The sequence below is a fragment of the Amblyraja radiata genome, chromosome 41 (assembly GCF_010909765.2).
Source record: "Amblyraja radiata isolate CabotCenter1 chromosome 41, sAmbRad1.1.pri, whole genome shotgun sequence".
In the NCBI taxonomy this organism is placed as follows: domain Eukaryota; kingdom Metazoa; phylum Chordata; class Chondrichthyes; order Rajiformes; family Rajidae; genus Amblyraja; species Amblyraja radiata.
This window is the reverse complement of record NC_045996.1, coordinates 15,202,158-15,222,293: the sequence shown is the minus strand read 5'-3', so window position 1 is coordinate 15,222,293 and position 20,136 is coordinate 15,202,158. Positions and strand designations below refer to the sequence as shown.

The following is a 20,136-nucleotide window of genomic DNA, read 5'->3' as shown; positions in this document are numbered from 1 at the left end:
TCTATTTGATCTTCCGTTTGTGCACGTCGAGTTGATTGCATTAGTCGAAACAGGGCGGACCACATGAAGGTCGCAATAGGGGGACCTCATTGAAACAGACAGCACAGTGAAGGCCTGGATAGAGTGACAATGGACAATAGGTGCAGGAGTAGAGGCCATTCGGCCCTTCGAGCCAGCACCACCATTCAATGTGATATATTGTAATTATTCAATTATAAAATTCTTAAGGGGTTGGACAGGCTAGATGCAGGAAGATTGCTCCCGATGTTGGGGAAGTCCAGGGCAAGGGGTCACAGTTTAATGATAAGGGGGAAATCCTTTAAAACCGAGATGAGAAGAACTTTTTTCACACAGAGAGTGGTGAATCTCTGGAACTCTCTGCCACAGAGGGTAGTCGAGGCCAGTTCATTGGCTATATTTAAGAGGGTTAGATGTGGCCCTTGTGGCTAAGGGGATCAGAGGGTATGGAGAGAAGGCAGGTACGGGATACTGAGTTGGATGATCAGCCATGATCATATTGAATGGCGGTGCAGGCTCGAAGGGCCGAATGGCCTACTCCTGCACCTAATTTCTATGTTTCTATGTTTCTATGATCATGGATGATCATCCCCAATCAGTACCCCGTTCCTGCCTTCTCCCCATATCCCCTGACTCCGCTATCTTTCAGAACCCTATCTAGCTCTCTCTTGAAAGTATCCATAGAACCAGCCTCCACCAGATTCTCTGAGGCAGAGAATTCCACAGACTCACCACTCTCTGTGAGAAAAAGATGTGAAAAGTGGATGTGGAGAGGACGTTTCCACTTGTGGGAGAGTCCAGGACTAGAGGGAGGGCGCAGCCACAGAATTAGAGGACGTTCTTTTGGGAAGGAGATGAGGAGAAATTTGCGTGTGGCCTCGATCTGGCAATGGAGGAGGCCCAGGACAGACAAGTCAGTGTGGGAATGGGTTGAAATGGTTGGCGACTGTGGAGATCCTGAAGGCCAAGGCTGAGCAAGTGACAAGGATACAGATGCTGGGACTTTGAGCAAAACACACAGAATGATGGAGAAACTCAGCGGGTCAGGCAGCATCTATGGAGGGAATGGATAGGTGACGTTCCCATTTTCCCATCTGTTTTCTCCACAGATGCTGCCTGACCCGCTGAGTTACTCCAGCACTCTGTGAAACGTCACCTATCCATGTTCTCCACAGATGCTGCTTGGCCCGCTGAGTTACTCCAGCACTCTGTGAAACGTCACCTATCCATGTTCTCCACAGATGCTGCCTGACCCGCTGAGTTACTCCAGCACTCTGTGCTTTGCTCATGGATGTGTGGAGAATGGTTCAATCACGGCGCTGGGAAGAATTTGGTTTAGAGATACAGCACGCGAACAGGCCATTCGGCCCACCCTGCACATCGATCACCATTCGCACTAGTTCCATGCTATCCCACTTTCCCTTGCATTCCCTCCACACCGGGGGGAATTCTATAAAGGCCGACTATCCCGCAAACCCACGTGGATCGAGCAGGTGGTAAAAGCATTTAGTTGCTTAATGCCACATCTACAAGACTCAATATTCTTCCTTGTGGAGGAATAAGAATTGGATCAGAATAGCGGTGAAAAGTATTGGAGTATTTCTTGGGGAAGTTAGCGGGGAAAGCAACGTGGCGGTTCGCACTCTGCCTTCTAAACAAGGTCACCCTCGACTCCACCACACTCTCAGACAGGAAGTTACGCTTGGAAAGAGGAAGTACAAAGGTAATCTAAATGCTACAGATAGCAGAAGGGGTTTGAAAGTCACAACTGGTGCTGTCTGCGCGGAGTTTGCACGTTCTCCCCGTGACCTGCGTGGGTTTTCTCCGGGTGCTCCGCTTTCCTCCCACACTCCCAAAGGCGTTCAGGTTTGTAGGCTAGTTAGCTTGGTATAAATGTAAATTGTCCCTAGTAACTAGTACATTCTAGTCCCTTCAAGCCAGCACCGCCATTCAATATGATCATGGCTGATCATCCACAATCAGTACCCCGTTCCTGCTTTCTCCCCATATCCCTTGATTCCGTTAGCCCTAAGAGCTAAATCTAACTCTCTCTTGAAAACATCCAGTGAATTGGCCTCCACTGCCTTCTGGGGCAGAGAATTCCTCAGATTCACAACTCTCTGGGTGAAAAAGTATTTCTTCATCTCAATCCTAAATGGCCGACCCCTTATTCTTAAACTGTGTGACCCCTGGTTCTGGACTCCCCCAACATCGGGAACATGTTTCCTGCATCTAGCCTGTCCAATCCTTTAAGAATTTTTAATGTTTCGATAAGATATCCTCTCATCCTTCTAAACTCCACGTAAATCTTTTCTGAACTCTTTGCGATTTGAAATTAAAAACTCCCGTACCGATCAAGAATGGATCTATCTCTGGCTTAAAAATGGTTACTATTAATAATAATAATAATAATACATTTTATTTATGGGCGCCTTTCAAGAGTCTCAAGGACACCTTACAAAAATTTAGCGGGTAGAGGAAAAACATGCAAGGGGAATGAAATAAATAGTAGAGACATGACTAGTACACAAAGTAAAGACAGAATTCAATACAAAACACAATATGAGGCAATTAATGCACAGATGGAAAGGGAGGGGGACGTGGGGCTAAGGATAGGCAGAGGTGAAGAGATGGGTCTTGAGGCGGGACTGGAAGATGGTGAGGGACACGGAATTGCGGATCAGTTGGGGGAGGGAGTTCCAGAGCCTGGGAGCTGCCCTGGAGAAGGCTCTGTCCCCAAAACTGCGGAGGTTGGACTTGTGGATGGAGAGGAGACCGGCTGATGTGGATCTGAGGGACCGTGAGGGTTGGTAGGGGGAGAGGAGGTCAGTGAGATACGGGGCACCATTTGGACACTATTGGACTATTGGACACCATTCAATGATTTATTACAAGGATAATATGGTACAACACAACTTTGGAGTTAAATCTAATTACGGGTTGGGTGGTGGGTGGTGGGTGGAGAGGGATGCGAGGCAGGTATATCACCACTCTTTTTTTTCTCTTTTTATTTTTCTATTCCTTTCTTCTTTCTTTCATATATTCACTTTGGCTAAACCACTTTGTTGGTCTAGGGGTCCTATCTTTGCACCTCACTTTTTCTCTCTCTTGCTTTTTCTGCTTTCTTTTCTTCTAACTATAGCTAAAAGCTTCTAAAAGTCAACAATTTTACAAGTCGCTGTGTGAATGGACGTCACGTCTGTGAAGGCTAGAATGTGGAGAAACTCCACTGTCATGGTGGAGGCAATTGGTTCAAGTAATGACACTGTGCAGGGCGCGCTGCTGGTCTGATAACTGGCCAATCCGACAACGTGCCGATCGTGACCCAAATGTACAAACGCAAGAGGAAGCGACTAACCTCAGCGCGTTGACTAATAGTTTGTGTGTGCACGCAGACCTGCACTCGACTGATCCACCAGGCAACAGACTATATGGTAGAGTCTGAAGAAGGGTCTCGACACGAAACGTCACCCATTCCTTCTCTCCACAGATGCTGCCTCTCCCCGCCAAGTTAAGGGCCTGTCCCAAGTTCACCACCTAATTCACAACCTTTTTTTACACGTGGACAGTTTTCATCAGGCTAGAAAAACGCCCCCGACCTACTTGATGCCACGAGTACCTACGACCAGCATCACGACCTACCCACGACCTCGTGACGACCATGCTGCGAGTATGAGACAAGGGCAAACTCGGCAGAGGTCGTGAATTAGGTGGTGATCGTGGGACAGGCCCCTTACTCCAGTGTCTCTACCTACGATTTAACCCAGCATCTGCAGTTCCTTCCTGCACACTCTATGTGGTAACTTCCCCCAGACAAGTTCAATCAAGCCCGAGGCTCGGGTTCATCCCCCCCCCACTTACACATTCTCTGTAGCACGAAGGTAAAGCCAAGGGTTTAGCTGGGGCAGGGCTGCCAACATTGGGTGGGAGTTGAGAGTGAGAAATCTGGACCCCCCCCCCCCCACACGACAATGTCTGCGACCTAGTCTCCAACAACCTACGTTGACCAGCGATGCAATTCCTCGCGAATTAGAACGTCCACCTACGACCACACCCACGACAATCAATAGACAATAGGTGCAGGAGTAGGCCATTCGGCCCCTTGAGCCAGCACCGCCATTCAATGTGATCATGGCTGATCATCCCCAATCAGTACCCCGTTCCTGCCTTCTCCCCATATCCCCTGACTCCGCTATCTTTAAGAGCCCTATCTAGCTCTCTCTTGAACATATCCAGAGAACCAGCCTCCACCGCCCTCTGAGGCAGAGAATTCCACAGACTCACAACTCTCTGTGAGAAAAAGTGTTTCCTCATCTCCATTCTAAATGGCTTACCCCTTATTCTTAAACTGTGTGGCCCCTGGTTCTGGACTCCCCCAACATCGGGAACATGGGAGTCAACATCTCCGATGACCTCTCTTGGACCCACAATACCTCAACTCTGATCAAGAAGGCTCACCAGCGTCTCTTCTTCCTGAGGAGACTGAAGAAGGTCCATCTGTCTCCTCAGATCCTGGTGAACTTCTACCGCTGCACCATCGAGAGCATCCTTACCAACTGCATCACAGTATGGTATGGCAACTGCTCTGTCTCCGACCGGAAGGCATTGCAGAGGGTGGTGAAAATTGCCCAACGCATCACCGGTTCCTCGCTCCCCTCCATTGAGTCTGTCCAAAGCAAGCGTTATCTGCGGAGGGCGCTCAGCATCGCCAAGGACTGCTCTCACCCCAACCATGGACTGTTTACCCTCCTACCATCCGGGAGACGCTACAGGTCTCTCCGTTGCCGAACCAGCAGGTCCAGGAACAGCTTCTTCCCGGCGGCTGTCACTCTACTCAACAACGTACCTCGGTGACTGCCAATCACCCCCCCACCCCCCGGACACTTATTATCACTTATTATTATTTATTTAAATCATTTGCTATGTCGCTCTTCCAGGGAGATGCTAAATGCATTTCGTTGTCTCTGTACTGTACACTGACAATGACAATTAAAATTGAATCTGAATCTGATGTTTCCAGCCTCTAGCGTGTCCAAGCCCATAACAATTTTATATGTTTCAATGAGATCCCCTCTCATCCTTCTAAACTCCAGAGTGTACAAGCCCAGCCGCTCCATTCTCTCAGCATATGACAACCAAAGTCAACCCACGTCCACCCGCGCGACAAGCTGTGACCCTGTGGGCGACAACGGAAGACGTCGCGTCCTCGTGAACGCACGGCACTAATTGCGCTGTGTCGGGGCGGTGGTGAAATACGTGAGTCTCACGCTCAAAGCGTGAGAGTCGGTAGCGCTGGTGAAGTCACATTTCCCATTTCACAGAATGAAGAACCTTCACCGTGAGACCGCTCAAAGTATCCTCCCCTAGTTTCATTGTTTTTAGTTTAGTTTAGAGATACAGGCCCTTCGGCCTACTGAGTCCGCACCGACCAGCGATCCCCGCACACTGACACTATCCTACACACACTAGGGACAATTTACAATTTTCACCAAAGCCAATTAACCTACAAACCCGCACGTCTTTGGAATGTGGGAGGAAACCAGAGCACTCCAGAGAAAACCCACGCTGTCACAGGGAGAACGTGCAAACTCCATGCAGACAGCACCCGTGGTCAGGATTGAACCTGGGTCTCTGGTGCTGTGAGGCAGCAGCTCTACTGACTATGAGTGAGGTCTACACGGAGTGTGTACGTTCCCCCTGTGACTGCATTAGTTTTTCTCCGGTTCCCCACCACATCTGAAAGACGTGCGGGTTTTGTGAACGTTAATTGTATTCTGTATTTGTCCCTCATTAATGAGGGATAGAACTCGTGATCAGTTGATCGGTGTTCAGCATGAACTCGATGGGCCGAAGGGCCTGCTTCCACACTGCATTGTTAAACCAAACAATCCTCAGGTATGGTTTCACCCAACGCCCTGGACAGCTGTAGCGGGCACTCCTTAGTTTTGTATTCCAGCACAAATCATATTTCCTGTCTTTGCTGTCTGCTCTGGCACAGTACACAGCAGTCTCCTACGACTGAAAGATCTGCACTCTATCCCAGTTCTGAGTTGGCGTGAATTACTTACACACATATTTGGTGTTGCATCAACCATGTTTAAACAGTTGTCACATGAGCTTGTGCACAAATTCCCTGTTGCAGCTCCTATGTTGAAATAACACTTACAGAGTCGTTGTACAGTACGAAAACAGGCCCTTCGGCCCAACTTGGCCACGTGGACCAAAACCTGGACTAGTCCCATCTGCCCAGTGGCCTGCATCCCTCTAAATCTTGCCTATCCATGTCCCTGTCGAAGAGTCTGAAGAAGGGTCTCGACCCGAAACGTCACCCATTCCTTCTCTTCAAAGATAGAAACATAGAAACATAGAAATTAGGTGCAGGAGTAGGCCATTCGGCCCTTCGAGCCTGCACCGCCATTCAATATGATCATGGCTGATCATCCAACTCAGTATCCCGTACCTGCCTTCTCTCCATACCCTCTGATTCCCTTAGCCACAAGGGCCACATCTAACTCCCTCTTAAATATAGCCAATGAACTGGCCTCGACTACCCTTTGTGGCAGGGAGTTCCAGAGATTCACCACTCTGTGTGAAAAAATGCTGCCTGTCCTGCTGAGTTACTCCAGCATTTTGTGTCTGTCTTCGAAGAGTCATTTAACTGTGGTAATAGTATCTGCCTCAACTACCTCCTCTGGAAGCTCGCTCCAGATCCCCTTCGGTCTCGACCCGAAACGTCGCCCATTCCTTCTCTCCATAGATGCTGCCTCGCCCGCTGAGTTTCTCCAGCATTTTCGAGTGCAGTATGAAGTTTCTCAGCATGGTAGCTTTACAGAGGCTGGGTAAAACGCAATGAGGGAAGATGTAATGTCGGGACAGTATGCTGGGTCATGGAAGGAATGCTCGGAAGACTGATAACAGAGGGGAAGAGTCCAACAGCAGGAAAGGAGGGACAGGAAAACTGAGTCATGGACTGGGCAGGCAGTGGGGTTGGGAGGGACAGGTTAAACACCTATTACAGCCACACTCACACTCACACAAGAAAGACACAAAGAGTTGGAGTAACTCAGCGGGACAGACCGCATCTCTGGAGAAAAGAAATAGGTGACGTTTTGGGTCAAGACCCTTCGTTAGACCTGACCTGAAACGTCACCCATTCTTTTTCTCCAGAGATGCTGTCTGACCCGCTGAGCTACTCCAGCTTTTTGTGTCTATCCGGTCTAAATAGACAATGGACAATAGGTGCAGGGGTAGGCCATGATTGGATGGCAGAGTAGACTTGATGGGCCGAATGGCCTAATTCTGCTCCTATTACTTGTAAACTTTGCAATGAATCGTCCCCTTCCCCTTGCAGTTCAGCGACACGTTAAAAACATCCACCAATTCATCTCCTCTGGTGAAAAGAGGAACTGATTGCAACTAAAGAGAACTGCATGTTTGAGCAGCATTCCACAGTTCAGTATTTGTTCTTGGGTAACAGGAACAGTACAAGAGTAAACTAGCCAAGGGCGATCCTCCTTCGCAACATAGCTCCAGCTTCCTCTTCCCCATCTACAGCCACCACCACCACTACCCCCTAATGGGCCACCATCCCCAGAACGCACTCACGATGCAGCCTCCACCTGCAAGCCTTTTGCCCTAATACACAAACTTGGGATATTACAATGGAGCTGAGGCAGAGTTGCTGCCTTACAGCATTAGAGACCCAGATTCGATCCTGACTACTAGTGCTGCTTACACCAAGCTTGTACGTTCTACACGTGACTGTGTGGGTTTCCTCCAGGCGCTCTGGTTTCCTCCCACATTCCAGGTTCGTAGATCAATTGGCTTCTGTAAATTGTTCCTAGTGTCATGTGATAGGAGATGAATTAGGCCATTCGGCCCATCGAGTCTACTCCACCATTCAATCATGGCTGATCTATCTCTCCCTCCTAACCCCATTCTCCTGCCTTCTCCCCATAACCCCTGACACCCGTACTAATCAAGAATCTATCTATCTCCGCCTTAAAAATATCCACTGACTTGTGGCCTCCACAGCCGTCTGTGGCAAAGAATTCCACAGATTCACCACCCTCTGGCTAAAGACTAGCGTGTAGGATAGAACTAGTGAATGGGGAATTGTTGGTCAGTGCACACCAGGTGGGCCGAAGGGACTGTTTCTCTAAACAAAACAGATCTTGGAACAGATTGAATGACCTGCTTGATGTTCACATTCCCAAATAACCAGAAAAGTTAGCGCTGGGAGAGAGGGAGAGAGAAGGAAGACTTGAACTTGTGTAGGAAGGAACTGCAAGTGCTGGTTTAAACCAAAGATAGACACAAAAAAGCTGGAGTAACTCAGCGGGACGGGCAGCATCTCTGGAGAGAAGGAATAGGTGACATTTCGGGTCGAGACCCTTCTTCAGATCCAAAGATGAAGAATACCATGGAGGATGTGGAAAGCAGATTTTCACAATAGACAATAGACAATAGGTGTATGAGTAGGCCATTCAGCCCGTCGAGCTAGCACCGCCATTCAATGTGATCGTGGCTGATCATCCCCAATCACCTTTCATCCCACATGCAAGAATGGCGTGAACACAAGCGAAGAGATGGAATCTGCCCCATGACCTAAACCTCTCCAAGCAATGATTAGAAACATTCACTCTCTCATGCTCTGCTCGGCATGGGAACCAAAAACCCAATCACTAAATCCATTTGCTGCTAGCCCTCAGAGTGTTCAGATGCCCAACCACCTGGCAAGATGGCTGGCAAAGCGGAAATGGAGTTGGTGCGTGAAGGAGGTCTGAGATGGAGGGTTTTCTGACACAGATGCATTCCTGTTTGTGTAGGAAGGAACTGCAGATGCTGGTTTACACCGAAGACAGACACAAAATGCTGGAGTAACTCAGCGGGACAGGCAGCATCTCTGGAGAGAAGGGATGGGCAACGTTTCAGGTCGAGACCCCTCTACAGTCTGAGGCTGTTTCCGGATCCTAATTGACGCAGTGGTTTACAGCCAATTGATTAGTTTATGAGTAGTCAAAGTTCATATGGTAATACATGCTTTATGCTGCACCATCTGTGCAGGGCCCGGGTGGGTTAATGGCCACACAATCCTTTTAGGCACTGGAAGGTTTTTTTGAAAGAATAACAAATGGCATGGCCGCTAGCAAGAATGTTGTAATTTTGCTGTTTCTAACAGATTGCTACTCTCTTTCTCCCTCGTCCCCCTCTCCTCTCTCCCCTCCTCTCCTCCCCCCCTCCTCCTCTCCTCTCTCCTCCTCTCCTCTCTACTCCCCCGCTCCCCCCTCTCCTCTCCCCCTCCTCTCTTCTCCCCCTCCTCTCTTCTCCTCTCTTCTCCCCTCCTCTCTCCCCTCCCCCCTCCTCTCTCCCCTCTCCCCCCCCTCCTCCGCTCCTCTCTACTCCCCCTCTCCTCTTCTCTCTACCCCTCTACTCTCCCCTCCACTCCCTTCTCCTCCTCCCCTCTCCCCCCCCTCCTCTCTCCTCCCTCCTCCTCTCCTCTCTCCCCCCCTCTCCTCTTCTCTCTACCCCTCTACTCTCCCCTCCACTCCCCTCCACCTCCCCTCTCCTCCTCCCCCCCCCCCTCCTCTCTCCCCTCCTCTCTCCCCCCCCTCTCTTCTCCTCTCCTCCCCCCTCCCCTCCTCTGTTCAATTAACACAACAGATACAAATGGTCAGAATGGTGCAAGGTTTGTAGTGCAGTTTGAAGTGATACAAACCCCCCCCCCCCCACTATTTCTTTAGCAGAGGATGGTGGATTTGTGGAATTCATTGCCTCACAAGGCTGTGGAGGCCAAGTCATTGGGCATTTTCAAAACAGATATTGACAAATACTTGTGTAAGAAAGAACTGCAGATGCTGGATAAAATCGAAGGTAGACACAAAACGCTGGAGTAACTCAGCGGGTGAGGCAGCATCTATGGAGAGAAGGAATGGGTAACGTTTCTGGGTCGAGACCCTTCTTCAGACTCACGACCCGAAACGTCACCCTATTGACAGATACTTGATTGGTACGGGTGTCAGTAGTTATGGGGAGAAGGCAGGAGAATGGGGTTGAGAGGGAGAGATAGATCAGCCATGATTGAATGGTGGAGTAGACTCGATGCTCCTAGACTTCTGCTTCTAGAACTTATGACACTGTCTCAGACACCAGTGAAAACAACCTTCACCTCAATAGTTTGTGGGAACAGGTTGCAGGGAAGAGATACCGCATTAACACGTACAACTTGAGGTTAAAAATAATTACGTATAGCACAGCAGGATGCAAGTTAATCTTAATTGCAAGCTGAAAACCATGTTGCAATTTTGGACGTAGAACATAGAATAGTACAGCACAGGAACAGGCCCTTCGGCCCACAATGTCGTCAAGAAAGTCTCATCTGCCTGCACATTGTCCATATCCATCCATTCATTCCCTGCATATCCATGGGAAACATAGAAACATAGAAAATAGGTGCAGGAGTAGAGGCCATTCGGCCCTTCGAGCCTGCACCGCCATTCAATATGATCATGGCTGGTCATCCAACTCAGTATCCTGTACCTGCCTTCTCTCCATACCCCCTGATCCCTTTAGCCACAAGGGCCACATCTAACTCCCTCTTAAATATAGCCAATGAACTGTGGCCTCAACTACCTTCTGTGGCAGAGAATTCCACAGATTCACCACTCTCTGTGTGGGGAAAAAAAATGTTTTTCTCATCTCGGTCCAAAAAGATTTCCCCCTTGTCCTTAAACTGTGTGACCCCTTGTTCTGGACTTCCCCAACATCGGGAACAATCTTCCTGCATCTAGCCTGTCCAACCCCTTAAGAATTTTGTAAGTTTCTATAAGATCCCCCCTCAATCTTCTAAATTCTAGCGAGTACAAGCCGAGTCTATCCAGTCTTTCTTCATATGAAAGTCCTGCCGTCCCAGGAATCAGTCTGGTGAACCTTCTCTGTACTCCCTCTATGTCGAGAATATAGTTTAGGAAACATAGTTTAGGAAAATGTCCCTGTGAACAGAGATCCATATGGACAGTATTTAATATATTTATTGTCAATCTGGCATCTTGTTCCTCCAGAATGATTGAAGTAGTGAATGTATTTCCCATTCCTCAGTTTCTCACAGAAACTTTAAAATAGGCTCATATGGAATGGGAGTAGAATTAGGCCATTCGGCCCATTGAGTCTACTCTGCCATTCAATCATGGCTGATCTATCTCTCACTCCTAACCCCATTCTCCTGCCTTCTCCCCGCAACCTCTGACACCCGTACTAATCAAGAATCTATCTACCTCCGTTTAAAAACTATCCTCTGACTTGGCCTCCACAGCCGTCTGTGGCAAAGAATTCCACAGATTCACCACTCTAGAATTACGTCAGTGACACAAGCAACTTCCAAATGGGGAAGTCCAGAACAAGGGGTCACACAGTTTAAGGATAAGGGGAAATATTTTAGGACCAAGATGAGAAAAACATTTCACACACAGAGAGTGGTGAATCTGTGGAATTCTCTGCCACAGAAGGTAGTTGAGGCCACAGTTCATTGGCTATATTTAAGGGAGTTAGATGTGGCCCTTGTGGCTAAAGGGATCAGGGGGTATGGAGAGAAGGCAGGTACAGGATACTGAGTTGGATGATCAGCCATGATCATATTGAATGGCGGTGCAGGCTCGAAGGGCCGAATGGCCTCTACTCCTGCACCTATTGTCTATGTTTCTAAATCAAGCGACTTCGGGATACAAGGATTAGACATGCATGAGGGCATAAGGAACTGCAGATGCTGGAATCCTGAGCAAGACACAAAGTGCTGGAGGACCTCCGCGGGGCGAGCAGCATCTGTGGAGGGGAATGGACAGGCGACGTTTCGGGAGAGGAAACTGTTGCACAGCGGGAGAGTTGCTGCCTTACAGCAAATGCAGCGCCGAGACCCGGGTCCGGTCCCGACTACGGGTGCTGTCTGTACGGAGTTTGCACGTTCTCCCAGTGGGTTTTCTCCGAGATCTTCGGTTGCCTCCCGCACTCCAAAGACGTGCAGGTTTGTAGGTCAATTGGCTTGGTGTAAATGTAAAAATTGTCCCTGGTGTGTGTAGGATAGCGTTAGTGTGCGGGGATCGCTGGTCGGCACGGAAGGGCCTGTTTCCGCGCTGTATCTCTAAACTGGTCTATTCCCCTCGGCAGACGCTGCCCGACTTGCCGAGTTCCTCCAGCACTCCGCGTTTTTGGCTCAGACTTGCATGCTACCTCTCGCTGTCGACAGAGTTCCGAAGCTGGGAGCAGCTACGCCTGGATTTCAGTGGCAGTTCCATTCAATTCCATCACACGTTTAGCTAATCAAACTCCCCAAGGTGGTTGCGAGGAGCATTAAATTAATATTGCACATGTTGTCGACTAATTAACGGAGATGACCAAAATATTCCATCTTCCACCAACATGCATTCATTGTTTCTTCCGTTTACATTGTTCCCAACACACAATGCCATAGTTAGTTATGGCCTCACCAGTGCCGTACTTATAGAATCCACTGTAACATAGAAACATAGAAACATAGAAATTAGGTGCAGGAGTAGGCCATTCGGCCCTTCAAGCCTGCACCGCCATTCAATGTGATCATGGCTGATCATCCAACTCAGTATCCCGTACCTGCCTTCTCTCCATACCCTCTGATCCCCTTAGCCACAAGGGCCACATCTAACTCCCTCTTAAATATAGCCAATGAACTGGCCTCGACTACCCTCTGTGGCAGGGAGTTCCAGAGATTCACCACTCTCTGTGTGAAAAAAGTTCTTCTCATCTCGGTTTTAAAGGATTTCCCCCTTATCCTTAAGCTGTGACCCCTTGTCCTGGACTTCCCCAACATCGGGAGCAGTCTTCCTGCATCTAGCCTGTCCAACCCCTTAAGAATTTTGTAAGTTTCTATAAGATCCCCTCTCAATCTCCTAAATTCTAGAGAGTATAAACCAAGTCTATCCAGTCTTTCTTCATAAGACAGTCCTGACATCCCAGGTTACCAGTCTGGTAACAAAATGGGCAGTCACGGTGGCCCAGCAGGTAGAGTTGCTGCCTCACAGCGCCAGAGACCCGGGTTCGATCCCGACTACGGGTGCTGACTGTACGGAGTTTGCACGTTCTCCCCGCGACCTGCGTGGCTTTTCTCCGAGATCTCCGGTTTCCTCCCACACTCCAAAGACGTGCAGGTTTGTAGGTTAATTGGCTTGGTGCAAATGTAAATTGTCCCTAGTGGGTGTAGGATAGTGTTAGTGTGCGGGGATCGCTGGTCGGCACGGACCTGGTGGGCCGAAGGGCCTGTTTCCGTGTTGTATCTCTAAACTAATCACCTTGCAACATTCCAAAGTGGTTTACTACCATGGAAGCACTTGGTTATGTAGCCATTGTTAGAATGCAGGAAACAGCATTTAACCTGTGCCTGAGCAAGCAGCAATAAAGGGCAATGTGTTAATGACTACACGGGCTGCTGTTAGATCTATACCACACTGCCTTCCACCTACACCACGCACCAGTCCCTCCCCCACCCACTTCACACTACCTTCAAAGTCGGCTTGTCGAGTCTCATTGTCTGTAACTAATTTTCACCCAGCTCACAATGGCCTGTTTCCTTCATCATTGTTACTTTTTTCCATATCTTTCATTCATTTGTTCAATATCTCTCTACATCACCGCCTATATCTCTCGTTTCCCTCCCCCCCCCGACTCTCAGTCTGAAGAAGGGTCTCGACCCGAAACGCGGCCCATTCCTTCTCTCCGGAGATGCTGCCTGTCCTGCTGAGTTACTCCAGCACTTTGTGTCTATCTACAGCATAATTAAAAACCAGTCTCATTCCATACATCAGGTAAGAGGTAGACAAGTGTGAAAACGCACACCTCCAGATTCAGGGACAGTTTCTTCCCAAGATAGGCACAAAAAGCTGGAGTAACTCAGCGGGACAGGCAGCATCTCTGGAGAGAAGGAATGGGTGACGTCATCCATTCATTCCTTCTCTCCAGAGATGCTGCCTGTCCCGCTGAGTTACTCCAGCATTTTGTGTCCATCTTCGGTTTAAACCAGCATCTGCAGTTCCTTCCTGCACAGTTTCTTCCCAGCTGTTATCAGGCAACTGAACCCCCCTCTCACCAGTCTCACTGTACAGGAGAAACCACTCGATATTGACTTTGCAAACTCTCACTGTGATTCTGTAATCATTGTCAGAGCCATGTATAAAAATAAAAAATAATCTGTGCAGTTTATCAACTCATCGACAACAAATGGGTTAATATTCAAACACCCAGTGAATGAGATAACACAGGCCTGGTGATGGTGACTCAGTTTTTCTGCAATATAAAAGGCATGTTACTCATTCTATTTACCAATTGGAAACGCGATTAGCAGCCCCGACTCCCATTGACCAGGTGGTTGTTCTACTGCATACGACTGTTATCAGGGCAATGTCTCAATTCTCCATCTCCTGTGCCTCCGATATTGAACAGGAGCCATTTAGTGCCGTCACAGCTATAGGTCAGAATGCTGGAGTAACTCAGCGGGTCAGGCAGCATCTCACTAGAATTTAGAAGATTGAGGGGGGATCTTATAGAAGCTTACAACATTCTTAAGGGGTTGGACAGGCTAGATGCAGGAAGATTGTTCCCGATGTTGGGGAAGTCCAGAACAAGGGGTCACACAGTTTAAGGATAAGGGGGAAGTCTTTTAGGACTGAGATGAGAAAAACATTTTTTTTCACACACAGAGAGTGGTGAATCAGTGGAATTCTCTGCCACAGAAGGTAGTTGAGGCCACACAGTTCATTGGCTATATTTAAGAGGGAGTTAGATGTGGCCCTTGTGGCTAAAGGGATCAGGGGGTATGGAGAGAAGGCAGGTACAGGATACTGAGTTGGATGATCAGCCATGATCATATTGAATGGCGGTGCAGGCTCGAAGGGCCGAATGGCCTACTCCTGCACCTATTTTCTATGTTTCTATGTTTCCCAGCCTCACCTACCTCCTCTGGCAGCTCATTCCATACACCCACCACCCTTTGTGTGAAAAGGTTACCCCTCAGATTCCTATTAAATCCTTCCCTCTTCAACTTAAACCTATCTGGTCCTCGATTCCCCAACTGTAGGCAAGAGATTCAACTAATCTACCCACATCAGTCTGAAGAAGGGTTTGGGGCCAAAACGTTGCCTATTTCCTTCGCTCCATAGATGCTGCTGCACCCGCTGAGTTTCTCTAGCACTTTTGTCTACCAACTCATCTACCCGATCTATTCCTCTCATGATCTTATGCTCCTCTATAAGATCACCGCTCATCCTCCTGCACCCCAAGGAATAAAGCCCGCTCAACCTCCCCCTTACAGCTCAAACCTGGGCCTCTGAGTCAGTAGCTCTACCAGTTTCTCCACTGTGCTGCCCCTTAAGAACCCGTCCCACTTACGTGATTTTTTTGGAGACTGACAGCACCCGTCATGGTTGCAGCAGGTGGCCGAAAATTTTCAACACGTTGAAAATCCAGCGGCAACTGGAAAAAGGTACGACTCCCTGGGCGACGACTCACGACCAGACAGGCGTCACATGTCAACATGTCACGGGGTGAAGTCTGTACGGTCGTGAGTAGTGGCCCAAAATGTCCTACCTTTTTCTGGTCACCGCTGGATTTTCAACACGTTGAACATTTTCGGCAACCTGCTGCGACTATGACGGGTGCCGGTAAGTCTCCGGAAAAAAACTCACGTAAGTGGGACAGGCCCTTTACTTATTTATGTATTTAAGAAGGAACTGCAGATGCTGGAAAATCGAAGGAACACAAAAACGCTGGAGAAACTCAGCGGGTGCGGCAGCATCTGTGGAGCGAAGGAAATAGGCCACGTTTCGGGCCGAAACCCTTCTTCAGACTTAATTATGTAACTGCCGTTGAAAAGTATTTATTCAATTAATTCCCTTTGGGAATTTTCTGATGACTGCTCTTGTCCTCTTTGCAAGCCGGTTACTTTATATTGATTTCTTAAGTAGAGAAACAAGTGCCTGCACAGTGTTTGCCTTGTGCACTTAGCTCAATGTTGTGGTGCCTGGCGCTGACCAACTCAAGGATAACTTCCTCAAAGTAGCCAGACCTTGAGGGGATGTGATGTTGCCACTAATGGCAGAGTCTAGGATTAGAGGTCATAGCCTCAGAATTAAAGGACATTCCTTTAACATTAATGATTAATGTTTAATATTTTATGTGTCATTCCTAACTGTCACTGAATGAGTCTGAAGAAGGGTCTCGGCACGAAACGTTGCCTATTTCCTTCGCTCCATAGATGCTGCTGCACCCGCTGAGTTTCTCCAGCTATTTTGCCTACCTTCGATTTTCCAGCATCTGCAGTTCCTTCTTGAACACTGTATGTCATGTTGTTACTTGCGGGCGGAGCACCAAGGCAAATTCCTTGTATGTGAATACTTGGCCAATAAACGTATTCATTCATTAATTTAGGAAGGAGATTTGGAGGAATTTCTTTAGCCAGAGGGTGGTGAATCTGTGGAATTCTTTGCCACAGACGGCTGTGGAGGCCACAAGTCAGTGGATATTTCTAAGGCAGAGATAGATAGATTCTTGATTAGTGCGGGTGTCAGGGGCTATGGGGAGAAGGCAGGAGAATGGGGTTAGGAGGGAGAGATAGATCAGCCATGATTGAATGGCGGAGTAGGCTTGATGGGCCGAATGGCCAAATTCTAGTCCTGTCACTCATGACCTGATGATATTTTGCAGAAGATGACAAAATATAAAAACAAGGAATGGCAGGTGCTGGGTAAAATGCACAAGGACACAGAATGCTGGAGTGTGCGCAAGGAACTGCAGATGCTGGTTTACACAAATGCACACAAAGTAATGGAGTACACCACAGCTGTTTCTCCTCGCAACCACTGACCACTGCTAGCTTGCACCTGTTAGCTAATAGCTGGTGGTGAGTGTGGACCGGACTGGATTTAGCCTAGAGGCCATGGGGAGTTATGGTTGACTTTCCTGTGGGCTATAACCCAGGATACATCATCTTCAGGACACACAGAACGTACAGGGGACTTCTGTTGCCGAGTTATATTTACATAGTTACCAGATATACCTGGCCAATATTTAATAACACTCAAACAAAACCATTTCAGAGATGAACTGTTCTCATTGACGTTTGTGGGAGCTTACTGTTCACAAATAGTCTTGCAGAGTTTCCAGAACCATTTTGTGACTGAGAACAGCATGTTGGAACAGACACAAGGAGTTGCAGGTGCTGGTTTGCACAAAAGGACACAAAGTGCTGGAGTAACTCAGCGGGTCAGGCAGCATCTGTGGAGAACATGGATAGGTGACGTTTCACAGAGTGCTGGAGTAACTCAGCGGGTCAGGCAGCATCTGTGGAATGAGCTGCGAGCCCAGTTTCAGGTCATCTGGCTTTTAACATAGAAGAGAAAACTTAGGCGGAGATTAAAAACTGTGTAGGAAGGAACTGCAGATGCTGGTATACACTGAAAAGATAGACAAAGCGCTGGAGGAACTCAGCGGGACAGGCAGCATCTCTGGAGAGAAGGAACGGGTGGCGTTTCTGGTCGAGACCCATCTTCAGACTGAAGGTCTCAAGAAGGGCCTCGACCTGAAACGTCGCCCATTTCTTCTCTCCAGCGATGCTGCCTGTCAATAGACAATAGACAATAGGTGCAGGAGTAGGCCATTTGGCCCTTCGAGCCAGCACCACCATTCAATGTGATCATGGCTGATCATTCCCAATCAGTACCCCGTTCCTGCCTTCTCCCCATATCCCCTGACTCCACTATCTTTAGGAGCCCTATCTAGCTCTCTCTTGAACGCATCCAGAGAACCGGCCTCCACCGCCCTCTGAGGCAGAGAATTCCACAGACTGAGTTACTCCAGCTTTTTGTGTCTGTCTATCGGAGATGACAAACTTGCAGTTTAGTTTCTTGGTGTTGCCTGTTGGACAATTGGTTACCGAGGCACTTCAACAATCAATTGGAGCCGTTACTGTTAACTTTGATCAACTTAACCACAATAACCAACACTGAATGTCAAGGCTGTCAGATCTCATTACAGCAATTATTTTTACTGATCAGAAAATGGCAACAACAGGAAGCCCTGATCACTATGAAAAGGTGTCAAGAGTATTAATTGTTAAAGTATTCCTTGACAAGTATAATATTAAAAAACTAATCTATTTAAGTGCAATATCACTAGAGATTTGAGACTCTTTGCCCAAGATCGAAATGAATTACCAAACAGCGAATTGTGACTTTAAATATTTCCAATACTGTGATCAGGCAACTGCATCCAGTTGCTACTTAGAGCTTCCCTAAGTTGCATGGAAACTTTTTTTAAATCTCACAGCCGGTCTATGGAGCCGAAGAAAGAAATGGTTTTGAAAACCGAAGAGAAAGCCCGAGTTAAAAAATTAAGCTGGGTTTTTGAAATGTAATGTAGACAAAAATGCTGGAGAAACTCAGCGGGTGCGGCAGGTCTATGTGGAGCGAAGGGAATAGGCAACGTTTCGGGCCGAAACCCTTCTTCAGACTTGAAATGTAATATATATAGATTACATCCAGAGAACCGGCATTACATTTCAAGTCTGAAGAAGGGTTTCGGCCCGAAACGTTGCCTATTTCCTATATATATATATATAATATCGCCAGGATTTGACCACTTTTCCTTAACACCAGTATTTCAAAAGTCAGATGCAAGAACGGCGACCTCAGTGTTTTTTATTTTTTTAACTTTTTGAGCACTATTCACGTTCAGACTAATTCCACATTGAAACGAGCGCGGCTGTTGGAAAGAAGCAGGTCAGGAAATTGACAAAAAGCTGAAATCCTACCTCATGTTCAGCTTCGGTGGAACTTAACCTCTTGCAGTCTTTCGCGGCTCGAAAGACTAATTTCCTGGTCTGGCGTTTTTCTGGTTCCACACACACAGATTCTCTCTCTCTCTCCGCCTTTTTCGCTTCCTTTGAAATGTAAAGGCAGAGTTACAAAGCTGCCAGTTCAGGGTGGGATAGAGTCCTTTTTTGTGTTGTTGTTCTTGGTATCAGTGTCTCTCCTCCCTTGCCGCGCCGTGTAGCTGTTCAACACTCCTGTTGCAACATGTTTGCACCTCGCTACTCCTGACTCTGTAGCAAACACTCTCGGCTACATTTCTTGCCCCAGTCCCCGACTGTTGCCTGTCTCCACACATACATACATACACGCCTAACCCCACAATGCACAGCCACACACTTCCGCCAACACCACACCATTTTAAAAGGGCAATATATCTAACAAAAAAAAATCCATTGCCTTAAAAGGGCAATTCGACCAAACCTGGAATTAAAAAACCCTTGCCGATTGCACCATTCCCAGGCAGAGAGATGATGACATTGAGCTGGGGGGGGGGGGTGAGAAGTGCAATAAAGAAAAAAAAACATCTCTCTTGTACAATGTGCAAAACTCACTGCACTGGATGTGAAGTCTGAAGAAGGGTCTCACCCATTCCTTCTCTCCACAGATGCTGCCTGACCCGCTGAGTTACTCCAGCACTCTGTGAAACGTCACCTATCCATGTTCTCCACAGATGCTGCCTGACCCGCTGAGTTATGGTGCAGCAGCATCTATGGAGCTAAGAAAATAGGCAAAGTTTCGGGCCGAAACCCTTCTGGAAATAGGCAACGTTTCGGGCTGAAACCCGGAAGGGTTTCGGCCCGAAACGTTGCCTATTTCCTTAGCTCCATAGGTGCTGCTGCACCCGCTGAGTTACTCCAGCACTCTGTGAAACATCACCTATCCATGTTCCCCACAGATGCTGCCTGACCCGCTGAGTTACTCCAGCACTCTGTGAAACGTCACCTATCCATGTTCTCCACAGATGCTGCCTGACCCGCTGAGTTACTCCAGCATTTTGTGTCCATCCTTTGACCCCAAAACACATGTGGACAAGTGCAGCTGATAGATAGGCAATAGGTGCAGGAGTAGGCCATTCGGCCCTTCGAGCCAGCAACCGCTATTCAATGTGATCATGGCTGATCATCCCCAATCAGTACCCCGTTCCTGCCTTCTCCCCATATCCCCTGACTCCGCTATCTTTAAGATCTTTGGAATGGTGTCACCTACTGGTTCTTCTCCAACTCACAGGACA

The 20,136-nt window shown here is 48.0% G+C and overlaps 2 long non-coding RNA genes across 2 annotated transcripts in view; both read right to left on the bottom strand.

The window, feature by feature from the left end:
• The window catches only part of LOC116967887, a 20,262-nt gene extending 920 nt beyond the window's left edge, over positions 1-19,342 (bottom strand). The window contains exons 1-2 of the long non-coding RNA XR_004410351.1: positions 18,845-19,342; positions 14,175-14,179 (exon numbers count right to left, since the gene is read on the bottom strand). This is a non-coding gene — a long non-coding RNA (uncharacterized LOC116967887). The remainder of the gene's footprint in view (positions 1-14,174; positions 14,180-18,844) is intronic.
• Positions 12,446-13,119, bottom strand: LOC116967888. Its single transcript, XR_004410352.1, has 2 exons — positions 13,078-13,119; positions 12,446-12,520 (listed from the first exon to the last, which is right to left on the bottom strand). It is a non-coding gene; the product is annotated as an uncharacterized LOC116967888 (long non-coding RNA).
• Positions 19,343-20,136: the final 794 nt, after the last annotated feature.